Here is an 8423-nt window from a genome sequence, read left to right on the forward strand (position 1 = left end):
AGGAATGGATCGGCAAACATTTGGAGAGGGGCTGGAGCTCCATGGCGGAGCTCCTGCTTTGCATGCAGAAGGGTCCCAGGTTCGATTCCTTGTATCTTCAGCTGAGGAAGGACCGGGTCTCAGCTCTACCTGAGACTTGGAAAGGAGAGCTTGAGTTAAACTACGTCGTATTTGGGGTATCCTGATGCCACCTTTCCCCCTACCACTGGAAGCTTCTCCAAGGATTTCCCCACCCCGGAGCAGGCGGTGGCCCCATTCGGAAGACTCCTTAAACCATAACGTTAACCATGGTGGTTAAAAAGCCGGGCTGTGTTCAGAAGACACCTTAAACCATGTCTTTAACCATGGCAAATAAGGCTTTTTGCTTTATTCACCATGGTTAAAGCCATGATTTAAGGTGTCTTCTGAACACAGCCCGGCTTTCTGGCTTAACCACCATGGTTAGCGCTATGGTGTCTTCTGAACGGGGCCTCTATCGGCCACAATGGCAGAAGGCAACTGGCAGCGTGTCTGCGCTTGGGTCGGATGTGCCAATTCTTTGCTGAATAAGGTGGGGTGGCGGGAAGAGGTTGTGCCAAAAGTGAATCTCAGCTATCTGTGACGGATCGACTGTGTGCGTTTCGTGTGCGTGTTAATCTCCGTTTATGGGTACTAACCCAGCTCTATCTTTTGCACTCTGGACTGCGCGCAGGACCTGCCCCTGGCTCTGGGTGCCGCCTGGGGCTGTTGCCAGGGGCTCCCAGCCAGCGCTCCTTCCCCGCCCCACGCGAAGGTGTGCATCTGTTCAGCGTTGCAAATGCCGAACCCCTGAGTCACGGAGGGGCAGGTAGAGGGTGGACGCCAGTCGGCTCCAAAGGGAGTGAGCATTTGTTTGAGTGTGTTCGGAAGAGGGTTGGGCCCTGGTTGACGTGGTTGATCTGCGATGGCCTTTTGTTTCCGGTTTGTTGCCTGTAGTGAAGACAGTTGATAGCTGACCGAGCAGGTTTATTTATTTATTTATTTACTTATTTATTTATTTATTACATTTTTTTATACCACCCAACAGCAGAAGCTCTCTGGGCAGTTGCAATTATTATTATTATTATTATTATTATTATTATTATTATTATTAATATTATTATTATTATTAGTTCAGGCAATCCAGATTCCCCAACAAGTAAGGCAATTAGCAGTTTTAAAGAGTGGCTCTTTAAAACTAAATAGCCAGCCCAAGTGGATCAGGACCCCACAGGGCGGGGGGAGGCTTTAACTCCTAGCCTCCCGGTGCAAGTCTAAACCAGATTGAGGGTCCAAACCTGCCATGGGTGAACGCCCTCTCGTCCAGCTTGACCCTCGGCGTTGGAGGGCGGGGCCAGCCTTTGCAGGTTCAATCCCAAAATTCTGTGATCTGTGCAGTGGATCCCATGCTGCCCATTTCAGGGAGAATGGGGTGGGACCTTCTAGCAACCCCCACAGGGCAGGATTTGGCCAGCGGACCTCAGCTTCAACAGCTCTGCTACAAATGGTGGGATATAGCCAGAGCAAAGCGTTTTTAAATTCCATTGGTTTCCAGGGGCTTTATTTTTTCAGTGGGGGGAAAAAAAAGTCGCCTCCTTTCCCTCTCACTGGATTGGTGCCCCATAAAAAGAGCAACAGGATGCGTGCGGCGGCGACGGGTGCATCCCTCCCCCCTCCTTTTGCTTCTTGCATCCCCAGGCCCTGGAATTGGGGCAAAATGCTTTCATGGGTGACCCACATATGAGCCTAGACAGGGGCTTAGGCAAAGGGCAGGTTGGTAATTCAATCATTGCTGGAGGCTCAGTGGCCTCTCGCTGGTCTTCTCCCCATCCTGTCTGCCCCCAGCATGGGGGGAATTGCCTTTTGGAGCCTTGCACAAGCATTCAAATGGGAACAGTGTGCACGTGTGCGAACGTGTGTGTGTGAGTAAAACCCAGACCTTGGAGAGATGTGATCTAGAAGGCTTCGCCCACGGTGCAATGGGGCTTTCATAGGCTCAGGAGTAAGTGAAGAAATCATAGGTTAACTTAAACAACAGCACCCCCAATAGCCTAGAAAGGTGAATGTTCCCCCCCCCCCCATACAGATAATGCCAATCCGTGCAGCTGACTTGTGCAAATGTTCCCACTGGCAATCTCTTTGCGTCTCCCCCCCCCCCCCCAGGAGACAAAGCCAGCTTCACAACCCCCTCCCCCACTTTCTTCCAGGTCAGTCATGGGACGCTTGGAAGGGATGAGACTGTATGCTTCTTCCTCCACCCCCCCCTTTTCCCCAGCAGCTTTCGTCTTTGGACTGCAGACTCCTTTCCAAATTCACAGCGCACAGCTGCATAGCGCTGAACGCCGGCTGCCACCAAATTAGCCTTATCTGTAATTAAGGTGCACTTTGCTTATGGATGGGTGTTAATTCACAGCAGATGGAGGGGGCTGCGGAAAGAGGAAATTACTGGGGGTGGGAGGCGGAGGGAATTGGATAAGGCCTGTCTTCCCAGCATTGTGTGTGTTTTTGGAGGGGGGAGGGCGACGTTGGCGCTAGAGGTGCTATCCCTGGCTTGGAGGGCAAAGAGCAGCATTCCCTCAGCCAGGGAGCTCCCTGGGAGGCTGCTGTCCCCGATGTCGAAAAAGGAGACCATCTCTCGCCACGTTGCCCCCACCTGCTCAGCAGAGGTGCCCTCCCCCCAAATCTGTCTGAGCACCTCAGCTTTGCAGCCGGCTAATCTCCCAATTGCATTAAGGGCCATCCGAGCTCAGACCGATTTACCCCTTTTATCCTGGGCAGGGAGGTCATTCCGTCTGGCACAGGCAGCTCCGCTGGAATCGCATCTCCCTCGGAGGGACGCGGCTGGTTGCGGACTTGGTTCCAGGTGAAGTTCAGGGTGCTGGCGCTGCCCCCCCTCCCCCCCCCCCGGTGATCTGGGCCCAGGAGCCTCCTTCGGTGTTTTCTCCCTCTTTAGAAAATGGGAGACAGAAGTCTCTTGGCAGTCCCATCGGCTATGTGGCCGGGTGGGTGGGTGCGATCCTGAAGAAGGTGTCGGCGCTGTTTTCATGACAGCCTTTTAGCTCTGGCACCGAAATGTTTGCGGAGCAGCTGGTTGGCTGCTGGCTCTTCTGCACCCTTGTTTAATTTTTGTTTTATGGCAGGGGTGTCGAACCGGGGTCTTCAATCCGGCCCTCTGACGTGCTGTAGAAGAACACGCCCCTTTTCCCTGGAATCACCTACCAATCATTTTGTAGTTTTCCAGCTTTTGCGTAGATTTTCCTCCCATTCTAAAAGTTCGAAACGACTCTTCGTAAGGCTTTAGTTACTGGCAGGAAAAGCTTGGAATTAAAACATGCTGTTGGGGCCCCACCCCCATTTTTGAGTTCAGCTCTGCCCACTGCTGGAATGCGCTTCTTTGCAGTTGCATTTGGGCCCCAGGCTGGTATTGATGGTATTACATGCTAGAGATGTGTCCTGCTGGAAAGACAGGTTATAGATGGTCTCTGAACAAGAACCACGTCTTGGAAATGGGTTGCAGGATTTGGCTTTTTCGAGCGTGGAATTGTTAAGTTTGCATCAAGCGTGGAGGCGCACTGACTTCTTCCATTGGGGCGGGGGGAGGCATTTCCAAGTTTGGAGCCCACGAGTGACGTTTGGTGTGACATAAATCCAGCAGCACACAGCTGAAGTGTAGGATGGATTCCCCACAGTGGAATGAAGGGGACTTGTCCTGCGTGGGATGTTTAATTCAAAATGGCCGATGGCCACCCTAGCTGGGAATTATGGGAACTGCTGTTGAAGACATCTGGAGCTTGGGCAAGGCTGCTCTGCAGTACTTGGTGTGAGGGTCATTCCAGCCTTGTTTTCCATCGCTCCATAACCGTAAAAATTCAGCTGATGCTTCTCGCCAGCTGACAATGGAGACTGTTAGCTGGGGAGACCCAATTCTGCCCCACAGGAGCTGCACCTGGCAGAACATCTGTCCATGTCCTAAAGCCCGAAGGGTCCAGCCAGACTGTTTTTAGAGCTGGAGACCAGGCAGCGTCAAGGTGGAGTGGCACGAAAGTGGGCATCCTCTGGGCAAAGTGGTTGCCGTTACCTGCTTTCCCTGGGTCCACGTTCCGGGGGGTTTAAACCCTCTCCGAAGGCTGCCAGCGGTTTAAGCTCAGCAAGTTTTCTTCTTTCTTTTTCTGACACTGCTGGTATCCAGGTGGGCACCTGCTGGTGCCAACAACCCTTGCCACCAGCATTCCCAACGTGGGGCGGGAATGTTGCTTGCTCATGCCTGTAACTCAGACACGGGTTCCAAAGGCAGTGTTATCTATGTCATGTCTTTGGGTGTGTGTGCGCGTAACGGCAGTCCTGGATCCCCCATTTGCCCCACCTGATCAGGGCTCTCACGAGCCGCAGGGGTGCTTTAACGAACAGCAGCAAGCAACATTGTGAGATGGCGAGGATGGGCGTGGGGGGAGGTACCTCTAGCTTGTCATCATGCACTCAAGTCCCCAACAGTACCAGAGGTGCCTGGCAGGAAAGCACTTATTCCGTGTCCTGCACTCTGGGAGGATGGAGAAGCGATCCTGGCCCTCCTCTGTGTGACAACCTTTCAAGTACTTGAAGAGTGCTCTCAGGTCTCCCCTCAGCCTTCTCTTCTCCAGGCTAAACAGGCCCAGTTGTTTCAGTCTCTCCTCATTGGGCTTTGTTGGAGGATGTGACTGCACTTTAGTTCCTCTTACAGGTTACGTTACAGTTTCCCCCAGTAATATCTATTTTAGCCATTTAATGTTTGAAAACCAAGTGCAGGATTTCTGCTCCAGGTCCAACCAGTAGGGAGTGGGGGGGGGAGGTTGTGGTGGAGGAAAACCTAGCCTGCCTTTTCAAATTCTGGTTGACTTCTATTTGTCATTGAACCTTCACTATTGCTGGCGTTATGCTTGATGTCGTTGCGCATATATTTCCACAACTGGATGCAGTTAATGGTTTGTGATCTCAAGTCTCCCTCAATGTTTTCTGTTTCGTGCAAGGGAATGCAACAGACTGTGCTGCAGCATGGGCATTGCAGTCTTAAGGCTGCATAACCACTTTTGCCATTCTGGTGCGGCGGAGGAGTGGACTCAAGATTTACCCAATCGGACAGGCAGCGAGCTTGCCAGGCATGGATTAAAACCAGCGTCGGTGACCTTGCTGGTTGATCAGCTTGTTGGTTTAGTTTGAGGCACGATTCTTTAACTTCGTGCATGCGTGGTTAATGAATGTTTCTAGTCTGATGGGAAGGGCACTTTTTTAATATTGGAAAAAACCTTGCACAGTGCAGGATTGCCAAAGTATTTTGGAGCAGGCTGGGACAGTGTGTACGTGGGTGTCCTGCAACCAGTAAAACTTACCTGTATATGTGTATAATTCCCTCATCAAGGGAAAGAGGCAAGAGACCTTCAGGCCTCCCCCAAACTGGTGTCTTTGCTTTGGTTTTTTGCCTGCCACCCAGCGTCCCTCAGTGTAGTTGTTTTGTGTGGGTGTGCTTTAAACAGGCAATCCCCATACAACAGGTTTTGGGGGTAAGGCTAGAGGAAAGAAGAGAATCCATGCAGGATAGGCACGGACCCTCCACCAGGACTAGCAGAAGAAATTTCGGAATGTAAGCCAATAGATAAAACATCCTAGATTGGTACAAGGTATTTAAGAATCCAACTTCTTTAAATTCCCTGGGTCTCATATTAAATCTGTGTGTCTTTCTTTCTTTCTTTCTTTCTTTCTTTCTTTCTTTCTGTGCCAGCTGGCAGCCGGTCCCAACTGTTCAGCACCTTACCTTGTTCCCAAAATAATCAGGGGTGGGTGGCTTTTCATCATCCTACATCTGTACCCTCCAAACTCCTCTAAGAAGCTGCAGTTAAGGCAGGAGTTAGATCCGGATTTACTTGGCCACTTGTGGGTGATTTGCAGTGTATCAGCAAGTATTTCTGACTTCCAATTGTTTTAACATTAACAGAAAGAGAATGAATCTCTCCCCCGCCCTTAAATTATACCACTGAAACAAAGAGAGCACGGGGAAACCAGGAGTGGTTTTTGTGCATGTGAAATGACTGTTTAGTTCTAGTATTCAAACCAAGTAGCTCAGAAGTCTTTCATTCCAAGCATTTGTCTTTTGCACCAGGCTCTGAGGGGCCCGAATAAAGAAAGAAAATGTAGGCCCTGCAAGCCTGAAGTCTGCCCACCCCAGGGAGGCCCTGGTTTTGTTCCCTACGCAAGTTCCTAGCTCTCATTGCTTTAGCCTGGGAACAGGTAGGCACAGCTGATGGGAAGATACTTCTGTCCTCCGCAGAAACATGCCCCACCGCTAAACTATGCCAGCGGATGCTGTAAGTGCAGGTGTGAAACGGTCCCGGGTTTTGCTTCTTCAGATTCCCCCGATGGCAGGAGGTGGGAATTTAAACCGCAGCGGAAACGGCACCTTTTCATAGAATCATAGAACAGCAGAGTTGGAAGGGGCCTACAAGGCCATCGGGTCCAACCCCCTGCTCAATGCAGGGATCCACCGTAAAGCATCCCTGACAGATTGCCCACCATAGTGCAATTAAAACCAACACCCTGGCATTGTTCTCTATTGGCAACGTTCTTCTGCCCAAGTACCTTTTAAGTTTTATCTAATTGGCTCGGATACTGGAGGGACCTGGCACCATTTGGATTTTGTAGTGCCGTGAGCAGCAGCAGCAGCAACCAGACCAGTAAATGCAGACATGGAGATGAGTGGGTGGAAAAACTTTACTTCTTAGGTATGGCAGGCTGCTTGTTCATGAGACCACTAAAAGAGATGGTCAGCCCACATCTGAATGGGGCCAGATCAAAGTGTAGTTCCACTGAAGAGAAAATAGACCAACCGTCCCCTCCCAAAGTCTGATTCTTCTTGAAACGTGCCAGGGTTTAAAATGCCATGTGCAAGGTTTGGGATCACGCAGCACACTTCATCATGAAAAAAAGAAATCATAGGTGCTTGTAGGTCATAGGCCCTGCGGGGCTTTTTCAATCCTGGCAACCCGACACTCCTTTTCTTGACATTCATCCTGAAGAAGAGTTCTGTGTAATTCAAAAGTTTACATACTTTGAATTCTCTGCGCTGTGTGAAGCAGTAGTTTCTTTTATTTGTTCTGCACAGTTCCCCCCCACACACTTTCTCCATGCATAATTTTGCACACCTCTGTCGTATCTCCATTTACCTGTTTTTTCCTCTAAATTAAACGAGCCCCAGACATCTTAACCTTTCCCCACAGGGCAGTTGCTCCATCCCCACACACACACCCCGGGTCGTTTTAGTGGCCCTTTCCTCCATCACACCAGGGGCGGAGAGGAGGCAGAGCGGGACTGAACGAGCCTTGGTTCACTTCCCGGCATCCTCAAGGCAGGAGATGCGTCCTGAGCCTCAGGCTAGAAGTCCCGGGGTGGCCTGGGGCCCAGGGCTTTGCAGGCCCCCGTGGCGCCCGCCGGCTCCCACGAACACGGCAAAGAGCCAACAAATCCCGACCAGCTCTCGGGGCTTAGCTAATCCCTCCCTGGAATCCTTTTAGGTGGCTACGGGGCCCCTTCACAGTTTAAACGGCCCACATGATCCCTCGTCAGACGCGGGGGGGGGGGGAGAGCAAGGGCGCCCCCCACCCCCGGCCTTCGAAACGGCCCTCATACTTTTGCTTTGCTCCGGGTTTCCGAAAAGGGCGCCCCCTTGATGGGGAAGACCCACTCGCGGCCGGTAGCACAGCGGCCCCAGCACCGACCAGCTGCCCCGGAGTCCCCGTGTCCCGCCCGCCAGCAGAGGCCCAGAGCAAAGGGGAACGGCCCCAGGCGCTTTGCACGCGCCTCTGTGTCCTCTCTCCTGGGCTGCCCCCTCGTGCCAGCGAGAGAGACGGGCGCAATCTGCTACGCCTCCAGCGTACCTCGCGCTCATTCTATGCTGTAAAAAGCCCCCGTCTTTACTCGGGGGGGGGGGTCTGGTCGCCCCGCGCCTCTTTTTAGTTGCCCCTTTTCACGCTCCCTTACCAGCCCTTCCTGCGGCGCGGTGGACAGAGCAGCACAGAGCTCCCGCCTGGAGCTCTTGAACAGTGCAGAAACGCATGAAGCAAGGCGATCGCAGGAGTGGCGGCCGCCTGCGCAGGGGACGAGCAGGCCGCTGCCCCGAGCTTTGTGGCTGGCCGGGCGGAGGCCCATGTGGCTAAAGGAGGCTTCAGGAATCGGGCTCTCCGAGGACCGAGGGGCAGGATGGGGCCGCACTTCCGTCCTCCGCTTCGGAGGCCGTGACGCCAGGGTGGGGAACCCCTCCCAGCCCTTCCTGGGGGCCGCAGCTGGGGCGGCGATGGCAAAGCGGGCGGGAGCAGCAAGACTTCGCCCGGGTATTTTAGCTCCAAGCTCTGAACGGGCAGCCCCGAGGCATTCCCGTCTCCTAGACTGGGGGGAAAGAAGGG

General features: G+C 52.7%; 1 long non-coding RNA gene across 1 annotated transcript; it reads right to left on the reverse strand.

Annotated features, from left to right (window-relative positions):
• Positions 1–6717: 6717 nt before the first annotated feature.
• LOC134412509 (uncharacterized) lies at positions 6718–8288 on the reverse strand. Its single transcript, XR_010026422.1, has 2 exons — positions 8002–8288; positions 6718–7047 (listed from the first exon to the last, which is right to left on the reverse strand). It is a non-coding gene; the product is annotated as an uncharacterized LOC134412509 (long non-coding RNA).
• Between the last annotated feature and the right edge of the window lie 135 nt (positions 8289–8423).

Source organism: Elgaria multicarinata, chromosome 22 (assembly GCF_023053635.1).
Source record: "Elgaria multicarinata webbii isolate HBS135686 ecotype San Diego chromosome 22, rElgMul1.1.pri, whole genome shotgun sequence".
NCBI classification, from domain to species: Eukaryota; Metazoa; Chordata; class Lepidosauria; order Squamata; family Anguidae; genus Elgaria; species Elgaria multicarinata.